Below are 26,069 nucleotides of genomic sequence, written 5' to 3' on the forward strand. Positions count from 1 at the left end.
TTCTGGTTCGGTCTCATGCATATGATCAATTTGGACAATGTGTGTTTATTAGGGCTCTTCTTGTTTCTTCTCACATTTTCGAACCACAGTTTTAAATTATTACCTTTTTCTGAATCTTCCGTCTTCTTAACCCTAAATGACTTTTACATAATATTTTAAATCAAAGGCACTATTTAATTTAAATCTATTACGTCCTGCAATTTGACTGTGACTTTCTCATCAACTAACCAACCACCAAAGTTCTTATCTTAGCCCTGGAATACACATAGTGTTTCTACATCTTTTAATACTCAGATGATGTGCTAGTGAATCACTATTACTTATTTCATACTTTTATTAGGATTATGCATATTACTTGCGAGATTGCCGTTAGATTGTGTTATTTCATACTCGGGTATTTTGTAGTGACATCTGTATTTAAGAGACATATGTGACATTTTCAAAACACATTATAAGTCATTCGATTGGGAATATAAAAAGCATGTTTCCTTTTTGCTCTGAAAATGTCCACTTTTTCCGGAAAAAAACGTCACTTGCTGGGAGGTTAAAGAAAAGTTTTGCGGAACCCAATTGTATGCTTGAGAAAGCTTACAACAATAATGTTCCATCAATGAGCATGTGTAAACGATGATTTAAACGATTGAAAGATGGCAATTTTAATATTGAGGGCAAAGAAAAATGAAAAACATTCGAAAAAATTCGAAGACGTTGAATTTCACGTTTTGCTTTATAATTAGCCATCTTACCACTTACCATAATTCACTGCTTCTTGAAAACATCCAGGAGTGGTTTAATTATCAGCAGAAAGAAAATCTCCACCAGGCTGAGAAAACTGGCTCCCAAGAAGAGGCTTAAAAAGTTCCCAACCACCACTGGAATTAGAGATTTCATATTAAAGAAATATAATAACATAATTCCAAGAGGTACAAATTGTCATCATTGGACCTACTGGTTTTTTTTAATCAACTCAACTATATCTTGTTCAAACTTAAACATTCCAATCACATTCATATATCTCAAAATCCAACCGCAATACACAAGCTGCAAACCCATTCTATTATTATATTGCGGGAGGAAATGATGTGGCAAGAAATGAGGGTCAGGAGGCAGTGCGAAACTTGTGCGAGGTGCTGTGTACGTTAACAAAGACTAATGTGTTTATAGTGGGAATTCCATACAGACATGATCTGCCAAAGAGCTCATGTGTAAATATACTACTGAATTGCACCAATCGTAAAATAGCAAAGGTATGTAAGTTGTAAAGTAAAGCGTAAAGTACGTTCATTTGCAGTTGCTAGATAGGTCACATTTCACAAGACATGGGCTACATTTAAACAGCAATGGGAAGCACCTTATGTGTAATAAATTTGTTCAGCTCATAATCTCACAGTCTACTACCTCAGGTGATGCAATACCTTTAGCTCATGCTAATTTTTTAGATCAAAAGAGTTTAATGATGCAGACTTAGCCAAAAATCTGCAAAGCGGTTATAGCACAACTGGGTATTGTAAAACAAAGCCATGCTATTGATTTTTAAGTGGGGTACTTAAATGTTCAAGGGATCAATAATAAACATGTAGTTTTAAATGACTTTGGGAATGTGAATAATTTAGATGTCTTAGGTTTAAGTGAACATTGGTGCAAAGAGAATGAAATTGTGTTTAATTAATTAGATGACTATGTACTTGTTAATAGTTTCTGTAGGAATCACCGTGCTCACGATGAGGTAGCTATTTTTGTAAGAGACAGGTTCTCACTTAAGTGTAAGAAATTAGTCCTTGACTTTCTATGTACTGAAATCGATTTCGAAGCCACATGCATCGTTATTAATTGTCTTAAGTTGGTTTTCGTATCACTGTACAGAACCCCAAACGGTAATTCAATAGTCTTTCTAGATAGGCTCGAGGAACTGCTAAACTTATTGAGTAGGCCTAGTTTTAGAAATTTTAAGATAGTCATAGGTGGTGATCTAAACTCTGATTTTGACGTGACAACAACAAAGAACAGTGTAGATGAATTAAAGAAATTTTTAAAGCAATTTAATTATAGTATTACAAATATGAAGCCAACTAGAGGTCTAGCTTGTCTTGATAACATATTTATAAATTTCAATTTATGTCAAATTCATTGTGATGTATCAATATTTCCTTTTTCTGATCATGATTGTGTATGGATAAAATTGGATAACGTACTATTAAGTAAGGAGGTTGATATCTTGTCCACAGAATGTAAAATAGTTGTCTCTAGGCCAATCACTGAGAGTAAAATATCTGATTTTAAGCGTTCACTCTGCAACATGAATTGGTTTCAATTGCTGTCGAATTACAATGACTCTAATGCACTGTTTGAACGCTTCTTGAATTTGTTTCTCTATAACTTTGACATATTCATTCCGCAAAGAATTTGTAAAGTTAATCGGAACCTACTTAAAAAGCCACACAAAGAAAATAATTCCACGTGGTATACCCCTCAACTTTACTCAATGAAGTGTGAGGTGATGTTACATTTAAACAAATATAAGAGAGAGAAAATGATGTAACTAGGTCAGTCTATCTGAAAGCTAGGAATACATATAAGCAAGCTGTTAATGAAGCGAGAAAGCAGTATACTTCGGCAAAAATCGAATCGTCTGTTAATAAGTGTAAACAAGCTTGGAAGGTAATTAATTCTATAGTTAAGAGTAATCGGGACTGTCTTTACCCCAATCCAGAAGATTTTAGTAATTATTTCATGAACTCTGTAGATGAAGTACACAATAATATTGACAAACCTGATGTAACAGCAGTCAATCTAATGGAACAATCTGTAAATCCTATACACGATAGTTTTGTATTCAGAAATACATCTCCCCAAGTAGTTTTCAACATTTTAAATAACTTTAAGTGTTCAAACAGTGTTGATGTTTATGGATTGTCGAGTAATCTAATTTTTTTAAAAAAAGTTATTGATTGTATTGTTCTGCCGCTTACCCATTACATTAACCAATGTCTAACACAGGGAATCTTCCCCGAAGTTTTAAAATTATCACGAGTTGTGCCTGTATATAAAAAGGGACCCGAGAATAGTCCATCTAGCTATCGACCAATTTCTCTGGTACCAGTCTTCTAAAAAATTCTTGAAACTGTGATACATATGCAGTTATGTGATTATCTTGATAAGTATAACGTAATTAGTGATTCACAGTTTAATTTTGTAAAGGGTAGATCTACTGTTGGAGCGATTGATTCGTTGGAAAAGAAGGTTATTAGAGGCTTTGAAAACAAGGATTTTGTTCAGGCAGCATTCTGTGACTTAAGCAAAGCCTTTGATTGTGTTTAACACACAATTCTCCTTAAAAATTAGAGTACTACGGTATCAAGGATTTAAGTTTTAGATTATTCAAGTCTTACTTAGAAAACCGTAAACAAATTGTTTTTGGAAATAACAATAAATCTGGTATTGCATCAGTTAAATACGGAGTACCCCAAGGTTCAGTACTTGGGACACTTCTATTTTTACTAATGATACGCCATACATATTTACGTTCGTTGACCAGAGTGGATGTGTGTTGTGTGAGCTCCCGTGATCAGTCTTGAGTGAAAGGATGGGTGTCAGTGTGGAGTGCTGGCGACAAAGAATAGGAGCATACAATGCAAGGTGTGTGGTGAAGTGTTGCAATCTAAAAGAAAAACAAATTAGTGAAGCATAAACATTAAGTTGCGCGTTGTTAGCGGGAACAGTGGTGGTAGTGCTTCTAATTATCGGAAATGTCAAACTAAACCCAGGCCCAAAATCCCTAGATGATTTATACAAGAAACTAGAAGACATGGACAAGAAAATATCTGGGCTCTGTGACGACATGCACTCTTTCAGAAAAGAGTTGGCCAACGTCTCTAAGAAGTTCAAGAACTAAAGCAAGAAAATAAACTGTTGAAGGAACAAGTAGAATTAAACAGAATCACGATAGATAAATTAGAAAACCATTCTTGCAGGAACAATTTGGTATTCAGGAACATTCAAGGCAAGGACAATGAAACTTGGGAAGATACAGAACATCTTGTGAAATCCTTTTGCAAAGAACAGTTAAAACTTGAACTTAATTCTTATGAAATCGAGAGGGCTCATAGATTATCAAAAGGACCAAGTGCACCGATAATAGTAAAGTTCGCGTCATACAAAAGAAAGTCGGAAGTACTAAAGAATGCATATCGATGTCGGGGTTGTCCTGTTATAATGCACAAGGACTTTCCACCGGCCGTTAGAATGATACGTAAAGAACTCGTAGTGTATATGAAAGAAGAAAGATCCCGTGGCAAACGAGTAAAGTTACAATTTGACGAACTGTACATTGATAGCAAAGGATATACCGTAGGTGATTTACAAGCAATGAAGTGTTACCTTTTGGACACCGAACAACCAAGAAGAAAGTGATATAGCAACACTGCAGCAGTTTCCGGCAAGTGAACCAGGGCAGCGGACAAAGGGGTGCTGGCTCCAGTCACCCAGAGGAAGAACCATCTGATGCCAAGCTGCCTCTTCAGGTAAGCTACTAACAAGTGAAATATTTAAATCAATGAGCTACAAAGAATGCACCACAGACGAAAGGGGGAGCCTCCGAACTGCAATTTCTAAATGTGGGCGGGGATCAACCAGTTTGTCTATACCTGAAACTTCTATTGTGTTAAATAAAGACAACGTTCTTAGAAATAACAAACAGAAGGAGAAGTGTACCCTCATAAACATTTATATGCAAAATTGCAGAGGCTTAAGGGCAAAGATGTCATCGTTCCTTTGTAATGTGTTATCGTCCAACTTTAACCTAATTGCAATCTGTGAAACTTGGCTTCGAAAAGAACACTATGATTCAATGATTGTTGACGATCGCTATTATGTGTATAGGACAGATAGAGATAACAAAAGAACAGGGAAAACCAAGGGGGGAGTACTGTTAGCGGTCTTAAGAAAGTATAAAGTAGTAATGACTGATTGCTTATCAAATGAATATGTAGAATGTCTGTTGGTTAAATTGATATGCGAAAAAGTAACTATATATATTCTGTTAGTATATTTTATACCGGAGTCACCTACTGAAAAATATGAGGAAGTGTTCGACATAATTGATTCAAAATGTCCATCAGGTTGTACCCTTCTCATACTTGGTGACTTCACTTTACCGGACGGAAATTTCAATGACTACAATAGATATCTCAAAATTCCGGCCAAACTACAAAGCATTAAAAATTTCATGTCATTTAACAATTTACAGTCATTTAATAATGTACATAATAAATTCGGTAAAACTCTTGATCTAGTTCTAAGTAATTTAGACCAAGTAAAAGTTAGCAAAGAACCTTATCCCTTTGTCAAAGAAGATGAACATCACCCTACTCTGAACGTTGAAATACAATTTGGTCGTCTAAAACAAGCAAAATCTAAGCGTAATGTAACGGGGTATAATTTTAGAAAGGCAGACTTCAGAAAACTTTACACTGAACTTGGGCGGGTAAACTGGGACTATCTTACAGGATACAGCGATGTAGACAAAGCTGTTAAATGCTTTTACGACACTATATATAGCATATTTGACCTCTGTGTTCCAAAGAAAACAAAAGCTCTGCAAAATTATCCAACGTGGTTTACTCTGGATATAATAAACAAAATTAAATCAAAAACATATCATCATAGGAAATTAAAAAAGAGAGAGGGGAGTAAAAGTTTCCATCAACAAGAATTCAATAGATTACGGAGGGAAATTAAAAATGAGGTACGGAATGCATATAAGAATTTTGTATTAATGTTTGAGGCATCCTTAGAACAAAATCCATCCGAATTATGGAATTTTGTAAAAAGTAAGACACGGCATTTAAATGCCGAATTCTTGTCTAATAATAGTAAAGAAATAAACAACGACGACGAAATCGCTAAGGAGTTTGCGGACTACTTTCAGTCTGTATACAGTAAAAGTAAAGACAATACAACAGAATAGTTAGTGTGGGTAGATAACGGTCTAAATATACTGCGTATATCATCGATAGAAATACAGGAAATTGCTAATATAACAAAAAAAAAGATGAAATCCAAAAGAGCAGTAGTACCCGATGGAATCCCAAGCTCTATTGTAAAGGGTTGCATAGATCACTTCCTAACACCGTTGAAAATCATGTTTAACCTGTCAATTAAATCCGGAAAATTTCCTAATGAGTGGAAAACAACGAGAGTTTCACCTATCCCGAAATCGAATAATAATAAGAGAGAAATTTAAAATTATAAACCCCTTCTCAATCTTAAGCACCTTTGCTAAAATTTATGAAACAGTCTTATAAAAGCGGATAATAGCACACGTGAGACCATCTATATCAGAATCACAACGTGGCTTTCTTACAGGCAGGTCAACGCTCACAAACCTTAGTCTAATATGTACCTTTATAAGTAAAACACTAGACTTGGGGGGACAAGTAGATGTAATATACATACATTTCGCGAAAGCGTTGGACGGCGTAAATCATAATAGGTTGATCAGCAAGCTTAAACAATTTAGCTTCAGCAGCGAACTTATTGATCTATTTAAATCTTACTTGGAAAAAAGAAAACAATTCGTCGTGTACAAAGGGTGTAAGTCTCAGGAGTATGTACAACTATCAGGGCTGCCACAGGGGTCAAATTTAGGGCCATTGTTGTTTCTACTATTTACCAATGATCTACCGCGAAGTATACAAAACTCTCACACGCTGATATTTGCAGATGATGTTAAAATATACATGGCAATAGAAACATTAAATGACTGTAAAATGCTTCAAAATGACTTGAATAAACTGATGAAATGGTCCAAAGAGAACACCATAAACGTGAACACTAACAAATGCAATGTAATGTCCTTTACAAACCGCAAAACCCCTCAGAAATTTTCGTATAAGATGAATGACATCGCTTTACCAACCTCGGATACTGTCAGGGACTTAGGGGTGGTATATGACAGAAATTTAACATTTAATAATCACATAAATCACGATTGACCAGGCGTACAGAAACCTTGGATTCATCATCAAGATCAGTGAAGAATTTAATAGTATTACCGCTATCCGAAAGCTACATGAACACTACGTACGAACAAAACTCGAATACGCAGCCACTATATGGAACCCTCACACAAAAACAAACTTAAATAATGTAGAAAAAGTTCAGAATAAATATCTAAGGTACTTGACATATAGGGAGACACAAGTATATCCGAAAACATATAATAGTCAACCTTTAAATTTAAACTTTAATACGTTAAGTCTAGAACAGCGACGAATAATGCAAGATATGTTGTTCCTATATAAGTTATTTAATAATAAAATCGACTGCACCAATTTACTGCAAGAATTTAAAATACGCACTCCTACAAATGTAACTCGCCTTGAAAATTTCAATTTCTTTTACTGCGACAGATTACACACCAACACAAACAAGAGGTCACCAGTATGGAGATTGAGTACAATCTACAATAGGTTAACAAAATACACAATGGATTTAGATATTAATAGTAACAGCGTAAGTCAATTCAAGGAAGTTTTTTGTAATGTAATAAGAAATAATTGTAAATGAAAGAACATCAATGATATTGCAACCACATTATAACTATGTATTATAAGATGAATGTATGAATGTGTTATAGACGCTTAATACATGTAACGGACACTGCAATTGGGTTATATACCCCGTTGTGTCTAGAAATAAATAAATAAATAAATGATCTACCTTACTTTTTATCTGCTTACTCTATACTATATGCTGACGATACGACCTTCCTAAATACTAGTCCTGATGTTAGTAGACTTAATTCTATAACTGAAAATACATGGAATCAGATTGTGATTTGGTTTAAGGCTAATGGTCTTTTACTTAACGAGAATAAAACTCGACATATGACTTTTAACAAAAGAAGTGCCTACTGAGAATAACTCAACTGTATGAAGTTCCTAGGTGTATATATATTGACAACAAGTTATCGTGGGAACAGCATATTAATTCTATTTATGGAAGACTATCAAAAGTAATATATCTGCTAAAACAACTAAAAAATCATGTTCCTGATAACTATGTCAGATCGGCTTACTTTGCTTTTTTTCAGAGTATAAGTTTGTATGGTATATTATTTTGGGGTAACAATTATCATGTAAATAGCATTCTTTTAATACAGAAAAAGGCCATCAGAATTATTTCAAACGTAGACAAATTAGCTCATTGCATACGTTTTTTTATCAATCTTAAAATTATGACAATAATCAATCTATACATTTACACAGTACTCCTCTATATAAAAAGTAATCACCAAAATTTACAACTCAGGCAAGACATCCACTCGTATAATACTAGAAGCAGTAAATTCATAAATGTCCCATATCAACGATTGTCCAAATCATTAAATAGTTATGAGACAATTGGAATAAAACTGTATAACAAGTTGCCTGCAACACTAAAAGATGAACATATCGATAGATTTAAAAGTAAGTTATACAATTGGTTAATTGCAACGCCCTTTTATTCTTTACAGGAGTATTTTAATTGGTCAATAGAAGTGTAACGTATTTTGTAATCTCGTGATGAGCTTGTATCTAAAATGTATATTGTTATTGTAATTTATTTTGTAATGTCATTTCATCATTAATTTAGTTATAGATCATTATTTATTTATACTTACGTATCAATATTGTATCACATTTTGACGTTGTCTCTTGCTATGTATAGCTTAACGACAATAAAATTCTTTATTATTATTATTATTATTATTATTATTATTATTATTATTATTATTATTATTATTATTATTATTATTCTCGTCCTCAAGTAACCAAATGAGTGTTGACAAACGGTTCAGTTTTGATAGAATCACTATTTTTCAAATAGTTGATCTCTGCTACGTTAGTAGTTTTTCGCCAGAAAACCAATCAGATTGACAACCAATTTTCAACTTAACCACCAAACATAAATATTGCTCTTAAGGTGAATATTGATTAGCTGATTTCAACGAAATTACGTAAATTGTAGTTGAATTAAACGTAAATATTCGTTTGTTGAAATTAACAGTTTTAGCTACCAAAAAATGCCTGCGTCCCAAAGTTGTTTTAAGCATGAAAAATCAACTCAACCGCGAAACACTCCTTGATCGACTCTTTTGGTTACCTGAGGATTTAATAGTACCACTTCAGTACAGGCACGTTTCTTAACTAAAAGCATAGATGAGAGATTTATGAATCAATCGTACGTTAATAATAAGATAGTATTTATGATGTTTTGTATTTTCCATTGCTACCTTTCTTGTCATGTGGGAACTCTCTAATGACAATAGGCTAATGATGGTTCATTTATTTTTGTAAAAAAGAAAGGAATAGAACCAGTGCGAAAGTCACCTGTAGCTAGCGAAATTAACATCTGATGAACAGGACCAAGTTGTTTCAGGAGAAAGGAACGATCATATGAATACGCAATAGAACCGTAGTCAAACTTAAACCGATGATATGAACGGAACAGAACAACATAAATCTGGATTAGCTGGAAAGTTCGTTGGCTGTAGAAGTACATGCACTGTGTTTTGTGGTTAGAGAACCGAAAGCCTACCCCATTCGACCAATGAACAAGCCGATTTAACGTCAGTTGTAGAATAATTCCGCGAAGGTATCTTGGGCACCAATAAATAACAAGTTCCTTAAAGTAGAATAAACCACATACAGGAGTCTGAATCTGCGATAGAACACTGTTGACAGCTAAAACGAACAGTATGAAGCTGAGACAATGCCTTTCCGAACACCAGTTTCTGCAGACATCTTGAGAGACTGAGACCAACACGCACCTTAAATAAAAGTTAATCCAGGAAGTTCTTCAGGAATTTCGTGGTATGTTCATATAGCTGTTTTTAGATTAAATAACGCCAAATTGTGTCATAAACCTTCTTCGAATATATATATATATATATATATATATATATATATATATATATATATATATATATATATATATATATATATATATATATATATATATATATATATATATATATATATAAGATGCTGACGATGGAAAAAAGCTTCTTAAATCTGGTTTTCGAGATTAGCACGATTGTGTATAGTGGATGGATAAGAATGAGATTCACACTGAAACTTGCTCAATGGAGAGTTTGATTCTGAATACCAAACGAGACGCTTATTATCATTCTGTTAAAGAACTTACAGACAAGTCGTAAGAACTAGGGGTCTGTAGCCCGTAGCTGTTGTTATTGCTTTTTCTGGTTTCAAGATGAGAGAACGGAACCTCACGCCATCATGGTGTGAACGGCTCCTATAAAATGCGATTAATCAGGTGAAATAATGCAAGCTATGATTCGTATGAGACATTGGGCCACATATCGCAAGATATACAAACAATGTCTGGATTAGTGTTTGACGACTAATCGAAGGTAGAATCAGATTCTAGGGCCGTGAGGGGATTGTTGCGATCTTAAGTATCAGCACTACGGAAACTTAAATAGTTTCTTAAACTATGAAAGTCGAGGATGAAAGTGATTAACCTTGATCGAATATACGTGAGTCAGGGGGTCATATTACACATTAGCTGTATTTCTCTTCTTCTGTAAAGAAAGATAAGCTATATTACACTATTATTCAGATATAACAGTACTACCCTTTCAATTTGGGCAATTAATATTGGTTAAACTTACCCACTTTGTCTATCCAGTCGTTAACAATCTCTTGCATGTACGAAGCAGGAGCCAAGGATTCTAAATACAAATTGACTATCAGTGTTGTGTTATCGTTATGTGCCACACCGCCCCTTAGATAGAAGATAATGACAATTAACTCAAAGCAGGAATAAAATGCGGGCTTATGAAATCAATTGATAGAAAGAATAAGAAGAACTTTAATACTGAAGTGATAAATTATAATCTTAAAATTTAACGCCAAACCAACATAAAGTTATATTTATTTCAAATGACACTAAGGTTATTATCGTGTTTCAAATCTACACATATTAAATGGACATTTGCAACACTGCATTTAACAGTGTTATAAATTAAGGACGCTGCAGCACAACTAACATCCAAATTTTGGATTCCCTTACAACAGCATTAATAAAAGTAGAACGGACGAGACAATCCATATCTAAACTATCGGGTCATACACTACAGAATGTAATTTTCTAGAAACCCAAAGGTTAAGTTACACTGGTTAAGAACACAAGATCAGTTTATCGATGACGAACATCAACACAGTATTGTGCATGGAACCATTAATAGTCAGTCATGTGTGGGAGTAGTAAGAGAGCAAGTTGGACCAACTTTTTCTGCTGGGCTATTGAACTTCACGTGACCTGATTATGTAATAAGACATCACTTAGAATCACTTTTTTTGATTGTTGCATGGGTACGCTGGCCCACACTGATTTTCGGAAGGGATATTTGTGGAAGATTGGGAAATTGATAAAAAAAAAGTTAGAGGGCTCTAGTATTAATGTACCTCAGAAATTTTGCGGAAATTTTCGTTCCCGCTTATGAGCACGAAATTGCAGAAACTTGAAGATTTTGAGCTAATTTATCTTCTTCGATGATACTTTTTGTTATATGATACTACAGATTTCCATCCCTTAAATTTGGAAATTGTCAAAAAGTTATGTTGGTAAATGTGCTCAAGAACTTGTATATATACCTCGGTGAATTTGGGTAATCCAACTTACCCCTTGCTAGATGTAAATAATTACCAAGAATATAAACAAAAGCAATAAATTTTACCACCTGGTCGGTTTTGTCCAAGCTTATTATCTAAGATCACGTTTTATTACAGCATATTGTCATACGGGTGATACGTTGATTTATTTCCTTGAATAGGACATGTGTACCATAGTGCATTCCCCTCAAAACTTGACAAGGATATAATGGGTTTCACCTAATATGTTTGAGAGTTCTCACAAATAAATATTAGTAATTGCTCTACAAGGTTCGACTACACAGCTCTGCAAATTAAGATAGTTCGTTTTGTTATTCTCCGTGGGTAAATATTGCCAAAATTATATTTTGGAATGGGAAGGCGTGCTCATTAATTTGGGAATGTATTATAACATAAGGTAAACTGACTACTAGTTAAGCTAGATACGAGAACAATGGCAGCACTACAATATTCCCTTAATTTGCCAAAAATAATAGTATTAATGATTCATCTGCACAAGACCAATTTCCAATTAAAGTTTTACAATTAAAATGATGTTATGAGAAGGTGCTGTGACTTGTAGCTATGTAATGACATCATGATTTTTAAAGCATATTTTAGACAAGTTTCAGGATTTTCAACGTTCAAAATTTTTTTCTATTTTTTAATGAACAGAAAATTATTTACATCGACTTTAAAAATCTGATCGAGAACAATTTAAGTAAACAATTTTCACTCAAAAATATTTTCAACACAATCTTCTTACACAAAAAAGAATTCTTCAACGTCTTCTTTAAATCTTAAAACAAGTTGCAAAGAAACGAAACTGTTGAATTTTCAAGTGAAAAAGAAAACTGTATCAAGCTATGATTTTTTAAAAAAATAAAGTTTTCATGTCGCTTGTAACTAAAATTCTCCAACTAAAAATCTACAAGGAAAAATCTCGTCAACAAAACAACATTAACAATCTAAGATATTAATACAAAATAGTTTCAATAAACTCGTTTATTTGTTTATTTGTATTTTTTATCAAACACATGTTTGAACTAAAAACCAGAAACAAATTACATCTTAAAAAATTGTCGTTTTTTTACAAATTAAAATCGTAAAGAAATTTTTTGTTAATCAACCAAAAATTCTTAAAAAAAATTAATTGAAAAATATCAACAAGAAATTTTTAAAACTAAATGTAATAAAATTAACAAATTGAAAGTAATTTTCAGCCAAAATGTGGACATAAAATTTTTAACTGAAAATTATAGTGAGGATATTTTAACACCAAAACTTTCTAAAATATAAAGCTCGCAAAAAGAATGTGTTAATGTTCATAATGGACCCAGAGTGAAAATCATTCGCATGTATTGTTGCAGGACAAGACGTTCCAGTCGTAAAAGGATTGTTACTCAGTTTCTCTAGTGTGATGTGTACAAAATTTGGTAACATATATTGGTATTGTTCAGAATGACAAAATGTACGTGGAACAATCTATATTCCAATACAATTTCACAAAATACTACCACAAATTAAGTATTTTCTACACAAAATGGACCACGTTTGATATTGATGATCATATGAATGAAGTAAATTGTAATATTGTAAATTTATTCACCAAATGATTACATTATCAAAACAGCACATCGATCACATCAAACACACGAAATCGAGATATGAGTTTAAATTATTTGTACTCAGTATTGTTTAAATATTCAAGTTATAAGTCACAAATGAAATATGTGAGACATTGAAACATGACTGGACATCCATTATTTTACATCAAACGTTATAGAAAAGCATTGAAACATTCACGCATCTATTCGTTGATTGATATTAAACAAAATATATCTGATCAAATGCAATTTCGTACAAATATTTTCCTGACGATTCATATTACGTCTACTTACCAACAAGATATATTTAAATTACCATGCATGTTAAGGTTATGACTTAGTCCGTCACGATGTCTACTATATTCAAACGCACTTCTGATATTTTCAGTCTCTTAACAGTAGTAAACTGAGATTACATAAAGGCATAGTTGTTCTTACAGACGTTTTCCTAATACATAGTATTATGTATAAAGACTTTGGAGTCCCCACTTCAATTCTCGGTCGTACTGCTACTGCAAAACTGACTAGTTTGACTTTCGAATAGCTAATGCCGACTTGAGGAAACCTTGCAAACCGTGGAAAATAGAACAGGATTAAGATCAGCAGAATGAAATTTGAAACAATGTATTTTTTTAGCTTGTTGGAGATGACATGCCTGCCTGCATTCCTTTTCCTTGTTTCTTTGTTGAGTGACAGAGCGAGTTACAAATAAATTAAATGAATTAATTTAGATTGACAAGAAATACGTGAATCTACAACTCTACTTTTAACATGAATTTCTATTAAATCACAACGTGTGCCCTAAATGACAATGTGTCGTTCTTCAATGGTCAACATACAAACCATAAACAAAGGTTGAAATCCCACGATTATAAATCAACATATCCAACATTATTTTCTATTACGAATAGATTATGACAAACAACGAGTAAATCTGTACCTCTTGTAAAAATGGTTGCTAAACGTTTATTTTCAATCTAAAATTATATAACAAACTAATTAGTGTAAATTAGTTTATAACAAACTAATCTAACAGAAATTTCTAAAACTAGGAATATACAATTTTTCCGTACTTCCCAGCTTTAAACTGCATATATCATTTACACAACCTAGACACTTCACACTACACTACATATACATATTGACGGTTTTATCCTAGACAGGTGTGGAATTTTTCGACCACATGGTTAATATACATTTTGTTTTACACTACATACTTACCAACTTCTTGGAAATAAATATATATTTTCATGAATTTCAATGTCATCATCACTTACTTGTAATTGAAAAAATAAGTATTAAATATTTAAAATTTTCGTGAAGGTATTCACATTTTTATTGTCATCATTGCATCTACAGAAAATTGTATAATTCAATTTGATATGAAACACTCACACTATGCGATCAAAAACAGGCTGTAAACTACCGCAGCGTAGTATCTGAAGTTATAGTAAATTGTCTATAAGTATCACTGGCTATGAAGATTTTCTTATGTCTTTTCGAAAACAACCATATTTTAATATATTAACTGAGGTGAGGATTGATTCACCCCAGATTTCCAAATGTAGCCTTCCCAACATACCAGATGAGAACCACGGCTAAAGGCGGTATGGACTACAAAGAGACGTAAAAAAGATATTCGGTTTTCCGACTCTATAGATATAGGTTCACATTCTATACTGAACGTCTAACATGGCCTTTCCTATTAATTGTACACCACAGCAAGCTGAGATGAATTCCCTTGTTTCTGCTACTCACGTAATAATATTTGTTCCTTGGTTAAAAGTGTTGCCCCCTTAGCGTACCCCACCGTTGTACTACACCCATCTCGCGTTCCTAAGCATCTGCCCAAAGCTAATCATTTAGACTAGGAAAGTTAGGTCAAAAAAATGGTTCAACCGGGAACATGTTACAATACAATTATCGGTTAACAGATACAATCAATATCTGTTAACGGGTTCTTGTGGAAAAATACCTGAGGAAAATGATGGCGAAAAGTCTACCACTCTCCGAGGTGGAGTAAAGTCGCCATGGAGAATTTTTCAACATGGCCGCCATGCGTTACTACTATTAGCAAAGTCTCACGCGCCTCCTGTGCCCCTCCTAATTAACATAGAGCAATGGATAATACATCCTTGTAAAGCTTATGGAACGCAGATTCCAACGATGTAACATTGTTTCCCATTTTGCTCACCGACTAGAAGAAGAAGAAGGTTTAAAAATCACAAAAAACTGGACTTTTTCGAAAATATTTCATCTCTGGCAACACTGTGTGTACAGCAGTGTAACAGAAAACTCATCGTTACAAACGTTACACATTTGTGTCTAAGATGTACGACAGCTACTGAGATCTAGGCCAAGGAAGGTGTCCTAATATGGGATATCCTTTATGGGCTGTATCACCGATTTCAATGGAAGAAATACTAGTAGACCATTATATGAGAACACCCTGCGACCACCCTAATTACCACAGTCTTATGGTGTATATACATCATTGTAAAGTTAATAGAACATAGATTTCAACTATAGAGCATTCATTCCTATTTGACTCGACGGTTAGAAGAAGAAGAAAGTACAAAAATTACAAAATAGTTATTTATTTATTATTGAAAAATTATAATTGCTGTTGACGCATGCTGTATCACGGATTTTACTGGAGGAAGTATACCATTTTATGAGAATGCCATGCAATGTAATAGTTCTCCTTATTTGTTCCAACTGGAAAATTCACTAATAGAAGAATGTGGGCCTTAACAGCCTAACAAATTTAAGTAGAAAAAAACGCTGAACCGAGATCTTGTTGTAAGGTATAATTTAGTGTTGACATTTTTTGAATGAAAAATACCTTAGAGAAACGGCGTTCAAAAGTCTACCGATCTCCGAGAGTGCGTAATTCTGCTGTTTTAAATTTTCCAATATTGGCGTCTCGTATCCTAGTACTTGGTATCGTTATAAGTTGAGGATTGTTCAATATTTGGAACCTTATTTTTTCGTATTAATTGAAAGCAAATCCTTAAACAAGTTTTTCAAATATTTTTATTGCAATATTTCTTTCATGATTCATTACAGTTCAAACAGATGTCTCTGAGAACAGTTACTGAGTATATTTTGAAGAAAAGTAAACTTATGAAGCCTATAATGTCCTTTCAAAGAGTTAGATGTAAAGATGAAACTTTTGTCTTTGAGCCTGAACTACCATTCCAATATCTGGTACTCTGTGCTCAAAGAACTAGCTTTGATTTGAAAGAAATGTTTTCTTACTAGCTTTGCATGTACCTTCCTTCATTATTTGATAGAAGGGGTCATATGAAAGATTCTGAAAAGTTTCATCTTCCTAAATTCATACGTGAACAAATAAAACTCAAAGAACTCAAAGTATGTCTGCCTGAAGATGTGCAGTGTTATTAATGGTGCGTTGTTGCTTCATTAAAAACAAACATTTGAGAAAGTAATTCATGATTATTAAATATGATTATACGTTCTCACAAAGTATAAGACGCCAACAGTTGTTTTCGATGGCTATGAAACAACGTTATTAACAAAGTCGGAAATTCATCGAAAGGGAATAAAAGGGGATGTAGGACCAAAAGTAAATTTTAGCCCTTCAATAAGCGTTGCTCAAGAAAGAAATTCTTCTTTCAAACAAGCCAAACAAACAAACGTCTTTCGCAAAAGTTACAATCAGTTGGCTTTAACACCAAACAAGCTTAGCTTCAGGAGATGCTGACGTCATGACTGTCATGCAAAGTGCTGCATTAGCGCGCAAGTATCCTACAGCCAATATAGGTGATGACACTGATCTTCTGGTCCTGTTAATACATCACTTCAGTAATGAGTTTCATTATATTTTTCTCTGCCTGGAGCAAATGCGAACTGTAAAAACAAAGTCTGTCTATGACATTAAGAAAATTAAGTAAAGCAAGCACTTGGTGAAGAAGTTTGCTCTCACATTCCTTTCACGCGTGCTGTGTTAGGGTCTGATAAAGCATCAAAGCTGTACGGTCTAGGGAAAGGTGAGAAATGTTAAAGAGGAATGAGACGTTTAAGAAAGATGCTGCTGTTTTCAAGACAGCTGGGAAATCGAAAGAAGTTCACATTGCTGGTCACGAAACGATGTCTATGGAAATTCAGGAGATATGCTAAACGAAATGCAGTTTCGAATGTTCACGTCATGGGGAACAAAATAAAGAGCTTAGGTGAAACCGAAAGCACTACCTCCTTAAGTAAATGCATACAAATTTCATAGTCAACGTGTGTATCACCAGGTTCAACAATGGATGAGTAATGAAATGGATTCGTGTAGCTGAGGATGAGAATTGCGTCACGAACATCTGGCAACGGTGAAAATGGCTCAATCACCAGCATCCAATTATAAAGGTAACCAAGAAAATTCTGTGGCTTTTTCACCCGACACCTTCGAAAATTGATTTATCACCTAACACGTACCTAGAAGATCAAAAATAGTTCCCATCAGCATCAACGACCTTCTGTTAACGTTCTGAAAGGCCATGAATTCCACAGCGATAGTACTTGCTGGGACGTGAAGCGTAGAAGATATCAAGTGCATTTTGCACCTCTACTAGAGATTTGAACTGGCGTCCTCTAAGGTGATTGTCCAAGGAATGGAACAGGTGACAATCGAATGGTGCAATGTCCAGGCAGTGTGGCGGATGCAATAGTGTTTCCCATCCAAGGCGTAGAGTGGTGTCCCGGGTCATTCCAGCCACGTGAGGCTTAGCGTTGTCCTGTAACAGGAGGACCCCTTTACGATTCAGAAGTGCTCGCTTCAGAGTTTTGAGTCTTTCTTGAACACGGCTCAGCTGCTAACAGTGCACAGTTGCATTGATGCTCTAACTTGCTGGTAGCAGTTCCCGATGTACAAGGACGCGAACAGTCCACCAAACACACAAGAGGACCTTGTTCCGGTGCAGTGCTGGTTTTGGCTGTTCTGAAACCGGTTCATGGGATGTTAACCAATGATGATGGCGCCGTGGAATTCCGTAAAGGACCCACTTCTCATCACATGTCAAAACCCTATCCAGAAATGACTCCTTTCTCAGACGAGACAACAAAGAAAAACAGGTTCTGCTCATGTTGCCTTCTGGCTCGAGTCAAATCATCGATCCAACTTGTAATGCTTCCCAAGTTGATGGAGGTGCTGCCGAATAATTTCTCCACTCACACTGAATTGAGGTCCCAGTTCCTCATATGTCTGGCCACTGTTCACCTCAATTGTTGCCGGAAGATCTCCATTTTGTACATGTGTTAGTGTTCCGGCACGTGGTGTGCTTTCGAGTGTTTCATCACCGTCCTTAAACTTGTTAAACCACCGCTGCACTGTCCGTGTAATCATGATACTATCTCCAAAGGCCTGGAATATCTTGTGCACTACTGCAGCGCCATTTGACTCCAGTTTGAACTCGTACAGCATACACACCCTTATGAGGCTGTGTGGATGTCCCATATTCACTCTGTCCTTACGCAAGTTCATGGTGTAACTGAACTGCCACAAGCAGGTAGTATGTTGGATACACCCACACCAACAACTGACCTTTGCCTTACCTCCGTTCGCACTCAACTGACGGTGTGAGGGACAACTGAACACGGATTTCCACAAAAAGCGATAGAACTTTCTTGATTACCTTCTACTTACGGTAATAACATGCGGATGCAGCATAACACAATGTGCTCCCCTATAGTGCGTATGCAGAAGCTTGTACTCATTGTAGTGTAGTTCAAGTTGTAGTTCTGAAGAAGTTGACATGGACGGTGATTGAGATGAAAGTATATATATCTATATATATCTGCATATATATCTATATATATCTGCACCTATATATATCTGCATAGGTGCTTATGACACATTGCCAAGTACGATAATTAATTTTGAAAATTTCAATTTATTGGTATTAAACATTGCTTAGTTCATCTACACTCGCATGTAGCAGAGCTTAACATAGTTGTATGCACTTTATATTCGTACATGTAATTCTTATTTCCAATATAATATATATGTAAATGTTAAATTGTGCATATAGGTGCACATAATGCATATAGAAGTAGCATATATTAATTCTAATGTAAGGAAGCTCTAACACATGGAAACTATTCAACACTGTACTGGATATAAAAAGGTAGTGTACCATGGGAAAAATATTGTAAAAATAATATTTGAAGAAAAATTGTTTAAGAATTTGCTTTCAATTAATGCGAAAGAATAAGATTGACGGTGATTGAGATGAAAGTAATATTATGAGGGATGATATATATATATCTGCATAGGTGCTTATGACACATTGCCAAGTACGATAATTAATTTTGAAAATTTCAATTTATTGGTATTAAACATTGCTTAGTTCATCTACACTCGCATGTAGCAGAGCTTAACATAGTTGTATGCACTTTATATTCGTACATGTAATTCTTATTTCCAATATAATATATATGTAAATGTTAAATTGTGCATATAGGTGCACATAATGCATATAGAAGTAGCATATATTAATTCTAATGTAAGGAAGCTCTAACACATGGAAACTATTCAACACTGTACTGGATATAAAAAGGTAGTGTACCATGGGAAAAATATTGTAAAAATAATATTTGAAGAAAAATTGTTTAAGAATTTGCTTTCAATTAATGCGAAAGAATAAGATTGACGGTGATTGAGATGAAAGTAATATTATGAGGGAAGATATATATATATATCTGCATAGGTGCTTATGACACATTGCCAAGTACGATAATTAATTTTGAAAATTTCAATTTATTGGTATTAAACATTGCTTAGTTCATCTACACTCGCATGTAGCAGAGCTTAACATAGTTGTATGTACTTTATATTCGTACATGTAATTCTTATTTCCAATATAATATATATGTAAATGTTAAATTGTGCATATAGGTGCACATAATGCATATAGAAGTAGCATATATTAATTCTAATGTAAGGAAGCTCTAACACATGGAAACTATTCAACACTGTACTGGATATAAAAAGGTAGTGTACCATGGGAAAAATATTGTAAAAATAATATTTGAAGAAAAATTGTTTAAGAATTTGCTTTCAATTAATGCGAAAGAATAAGATTTTAAATATTGAACAATCCTCAACATATAAAGATAACAAGTACTAGGAAATATGCGTCAATATTAGTAAATTCACCACAGCAGACCTATGCACTCCGGAAGAGTGGTAAACTTTTCAAAGCCTTTTCTCTAAGGTAGTTTTCATTCAAAAAATATCAACACTAAATTATACCTTACAAGATGATCTCGGTTCAGCGTTTTCTCTACTTAAATTTGTTAGGCTGTTAAGGCCCATATTCTTCTTCTATTAGTCAATTTTCCAGTTGGAACAAATAAGAACAACTATTTACATTGCATGGCGTTCTCATAAAATGGTATACTTCCTCCAATAAAATCCGTGATACAGCATGCGTCAACAGCAATTATAATTTTTCAATAATAAATAAATAACTACTTTGTAATTTTTATACTTTCTTCTTCTTCTATCCGTCGAGTCAAATAGGAATGAATGCTCTATAGTTGAAATCTATGTTCTATTAGCTTTACAACGATGTATGCGCCATAAGACTGTGATAATTAGGGTGGTCGCAGGGTGTTCTCATATAATAGTCTACTGGTATTTCCTCCATTGAAATTGGTGATACAGTCCATAAAGTGTATCCCATATTAGGACACCTTCCTCAGCCTAGATTTCAGTGACTGTCGTACATCTTACACACAAATGTGTAAGGTAGTAATAAGGAGTTTTTCGTTACGCTGCTGTATATACAGTGTTACCAGGAATGAAGTATTTTCGGAAAGAATCGAGTCCCTTGTGATTTTTTTAAAAAAATTCTTCTTCTTTATCATCTAGGCGGTGAGCAAAATAGGAAACAATGTTACATCGTTGGAATCTGCGTTCCATAACCTTTACAAAGATGTATTACCGATTGCTCTATGTTAATTAGGAGGGTTACAGGCCCGTAAGTGAGACTTTGCTAATAGTAGTAATGCATGGCGGCCATGTTGGAAAATTCTGCATGGTGACCTTACCCCACTCGGAGAGTGGTAGACTTTTCGCCTTTGTTTTCCTCAGCATTTTTCCGTAAGAACCCTTTAACAGAAATTTTATTGCAATTTGTTCCTGGTTCAACAACAATTAGCCTAGACTAATATTATTTATTTTGGATAACTTTGATATATATGAAGATCAGATCAGTTTGAAAAGATCTTGAAACTTTTAAATTTATAAACAAACTTTTTGTACATGAAACATTGTTTGACACAATCTGCGTTGCCAGCCCCAACCCAGAGATACATTTTTACGATACACTACGGCATACTTTTATCTATCTTTGAAATATACATGTTTAACGAAAATTTACAACACCACATTTATTATTCAGTGTTAAAAACTAAGAACGTCCCGGTATTACTAACATCCAAGATTTGGAAGTATCTACATCAGTAATAAAGCAAGTGAGACAGAGTGGGGGCATGCAACTCTAAAGTGTCTTTGGGTCCAATATTGTTATCGTGATATGAGGAGTTTCAAATAAATAGTATGTAACACACACACAGAGACATAATTAAATTTCGAGGTCCCACTTTTAATAATCACCAAAACTTATCATGATAGTTATTTCAATAAATTGAACTATTTTTGTTACTTTTAAACTTTGTATTTCCTTAATACTTATCATTCATTCTGCAGAAATTAAAAAATACATTATCACTTATGGCTTCCTCACTTATTACATCTTTAACAGCATAAATAAAACAAGTTTAAACAAGTCAGCCCACAATATTTGTTATCATAAGGTACCGGACAATTTTCCTTGTTATTCTGTAACTAAATATACCTAAACGTTATCGTTGTAAGTAACAAAGTTACCAAGTCAGTGGGAAAATCAAGTAGTTTTAAAAACTGCTTAGATAAGTATCACATCCAAATCCAATTGTACAGGTGATTTTCAATAATATCAAGAACATAATTCCATTTACAGCAATTTGAAATATCAAACCGTTCCAAATATACAGAAAGCATGAGTAGTTATTGGTATACTGTCTGACAAAGTATTTGCGGAAAATAGTTAAATTGATTTGCTTCAATTTCCTTCTATAATAATACACAATAATTTTTGTGGTTGTAATTACACTTTCCCGCTCTTACATAATTTTAAGCAGTATTGCAATCTTTATCAAATCTTTTCCAAATGCAATAATATCTTTGTATAGGTTTGATATACAAAGTTGTTGTTAACTAGTCTAATTGCCCCTATCCATTTCAGGCTTATATAATTTCTGTGTATAAGTAAATGTAGGAAAAATATACTTTTCAGAATTGTTAATAAATATTTTTCTAGTATGTAACTAACTAAACTAACTGACTTTATGACCAATGGAGCCCGGATGTACAATGCTGCGTTCACAGAAACCCTTCATTGACTTCGTCCTTAGCAAACCGGATCCAGTTTCTACTTTTTACTCTTATTTTTCCGAGGTCCATCTGAATATTCTCTTTCCATCTGCGTCTACATTTTCCTAACGGTCGGTTTCGATTGGAATTATAGTTTAAAACCCTGAAATAGTTAATACTTTATTTCATTCTGGCTACATGACCTGCACACCTGCAGTTCCTCGCTATGAAGTTTCCGTCAATCCCTGTCCTTTTGGGTCCGAATATTGGTAGGATTTTAGTCTTAAATACTTTCAGTCTCCGTTCTTCCCTCATAGTAAGTGACCATGTTTCGCAACCCAATACGATAGGCATGATTATCCTTTAATATATTTTATGCTTCAAATTCCTCGACAGAATTCGCGAAGACAAAATATATTGGACTCTATCATAAAACGAATTTCCTGCTTTTCGTCTACATTTTCTTTGTGGATATGGTTTTGGTCTGCTAACATCGACCCTAAATATTTAAAAATATCCACTTTGTCAAAAGTATTATTCGATATTTTCATGCACTCATAATTTGCAATATTACGAACCCAGGAAAATTCTATGTGTTTAGTTTTCTCTGCAGTTACTTCTAAATCCATGTTCCTGCAACTGTTTAATAAGACCTCTGCATTTCTTATCATTGTTCTTCTACCATCCACTATTATAAGTATTTACAACATCAGCATATGCCATAATCTGGTGAATGTCATTCAGCTGTAGACCTTGGTTGCTATGTTTGATTTTTTATAGTGTACTCCAGAACAAAGTTAAGTAATAATGGTGACAACATATCTCCTTATTTCAGACCATTTTCAACACGAAAGCTCGTGAACATGAATTATGCTATCCTTACATTACTTTGGAATCAAGTTAAAGACATCTTAGTTAGTGTAGCTAGCTTTTTCGGTAATAAAAATTCTGTAATAATATTGTACAATGTTTTCCCCCTAACCGAGTCGTAAGCCTTTGTAAAATCAATAGGTAATTGATTACTGGGGTATTGTATGTTTATTTCTTTTCGAGTATAAAAACTACATCTAAGAAAAAAACACTTGGAGTCAAAATCAGATAAATTATAGTATAACTCATAAATTATATTCACAGTGATTCGGAAGTAGAATTTTAATCAGGAAGTCAAAGGGCTTATAACTCCCAAATACTTACACAATTCATTATAAACTGTCGAAACAAACCGAGCAAGCATGTATAAAATAAAGAAATACAGCAATTAAGAAGTTGAAAGAACATTTCGGAGTTCAAATATGTTTACGAATTCCAAAATTACTTACGCCATTTCTTCACCAAGATTGAATCTTATGTTGTAACATTCAGGGTAACAGTTACAATTAACTCCGTATTTCTCCCTCCACAATTCCACATCAGAAGACATGTCGAGGTCGTCTGCAAATAAATTGACTATATTGTCATTCAGTTATTACAATTACATGTACTCGTGATAGATGTTAAATGTAAGATTATAAGTGTCAAAAGTTAAAAAGGCAGCCAACAACTGTGACGAAATAAACCTCTGAAATTGACTCCATATCTACCATCAGGCACAACATAGGTTAATGGTTGATAGATTAGCAATTAGTAACTTGAAAAACGGAAGTTCAAAAGTACATTTTCTAAACGTAGCTTAAAGTGTATATTGATAAACCAAGAACCAACTATTTACCATCATTTATCCAGTAATTTTTATCTCAAACACTAATGGTAATTTACTTGTTTCGTAGGTCAAGGCTCGTAATTGTGTTAGTTGGAAAGTGCTTGTCAAATCGGTAAACTATAAGTAGGTGCCGACGGTAAAAGATTCCTAAACCTTCGTTTCCAAGCTTCTGACTGTTAGTCCTCTCTGTGGCGTAAGGATTTCTAAATTACACACTTCAACTGTTGATATCAATATTGTTATTGTAAAAAGAAATACCTGGTACACAGGATACGACAAAAATGTATATACACTTTGAGTTGTCATAGAACATTTGTTTTCCTACCTGTGATTCCTTAAAAAGAACTGAATCATCTGTTGAGGAACTGAAACTGTTTTAACTTTCACCATAAAAATCTGTAAGGGTCACGTGAAAGCCGTGTAAGTGCTAGCAGTATGCTTACATATGCTGAAGAAAGGTAAGCTGCATGTGTACATTTCAAATCTTTGAAACAACTATGTGACGACGACTCAGATCTCAGGATACAATTTTGTGAACGGTTGGGGAGATGATTATACGTAATTTGGGATTTATGGGTAGCATTATATAACCGGAAAAAGCAGAATTCAACACTCTGTAATTGAGTGTACAGAGCTGAAGATAATCCCCAAATAACTGTCAAAAAAGTTGTGAATTCGCCTGATGTACATGTGTGATATAATTTGTATCCTAGAAGACTAATTTGACATTCCCATTTTGATGGTATTGTAACTCGAAAGAATTATATTTTACAATACAGGTAGCAATCATAGACATCTGTACGGAGTACAATGTTACACGTTCATTACCAGATGTCACAGCTAATGCTCTGTTACCTTTCCTTTTTGATTGGGTTATTTAAAGTTTTCTACGAAGTAATCCTGGAGAAATTGAGCTCTTGTAAAAGTGAGCTGTTTAACAAACTTTGTGCAATTATTGGAGGGAATATGCATTCTGCAAGCATTCAAGATCACTACAGCAATGGAATATCGAAAACAGTCATGAAAAAACAGAGCAACCCATAAAATCTTTATCATATAACAAAAATCTGGAAAATGGATAGATCTTCTTTCTATGATTGGTGTAATAGCTTTGGTGGATTGATTGATGTAATGGCTTTTCACATAACATGCCCAAACTTTTATCATCGTACCTATCTCCATTTTAAAGCTATTTTTTGTTTCAAGTCAAAGCTATTACATTAACCAATTTTCAACATTCATTGCCAATATGAACATAACGTCTTTCGTCTGTATCAATTTCAAGAATTCAGAGAAAAAGTGCAGACAAGATTTACAAGAAACACAAAAAGGTACAAATTTTATGACAAATGGCACAGTAAAGATACCTTAAGGAAGAATACAAGTATAAAACTGCAACACGAGAATATACGATAAGTTCATTTGCCGTAAAACGCTTGAAGAAATAATACGAAAAGGAAAATTTGAAAGAGATATAGACCAACTCAAAAACTCTCGTGACGATATGCCTATAAACAACTGCATTAAAAATTAGCGAAAGAAGGAAAATGAAAGCAAAGGTCATAAAAAACAATCATATGAAGAGATTTTTAACCAAAAAACACGACCAATAGAGGATAATCTTATAACTTCTTTACATCAAAAGAGTCATCGTTGTAGAAAATTTACCAATTTGAGCA

General features: G+C 34.0%; 1 long non-coding RNA gene across 1 annotated transcript; it reads right to left on the minus strand.

Annotated features, from left to right (window-relative positions):
* Positions 1–261: 261 nt before the first annotated feature.
* Positions 262–24,100, minus strand: LOC145666025 (uncharacterized). Its single transcript, XR_014127682.1, has 3 exons — positions 24,011–24,100; positions 10,676–10,788; positions 262–872 (listed from the first exon to the last, which is right to left on the minus strand). It is a non-coding gene; the product is annotated as an uncharacterized LOC145666025 (long non-coding RNA).
* Between the last annotated feature and the right edge of the window lie 1,969 nt (positions 24,101–26,069).

This window comes from Thermobia domestica, chromosome 1 (assembly GCF_964235325.1).
Source record: "Thermobia domestica chromosome 1, izTheDome1.hap1.1, whole genome shotgun sequence".
In the NCBI taxonomy this organism is placed as follows: Eukaryota; Metazoa; Arthropoda; class Insecta; order Zygentoma; family Lepismatidae; genus Thermobia; species Thermobia domestica.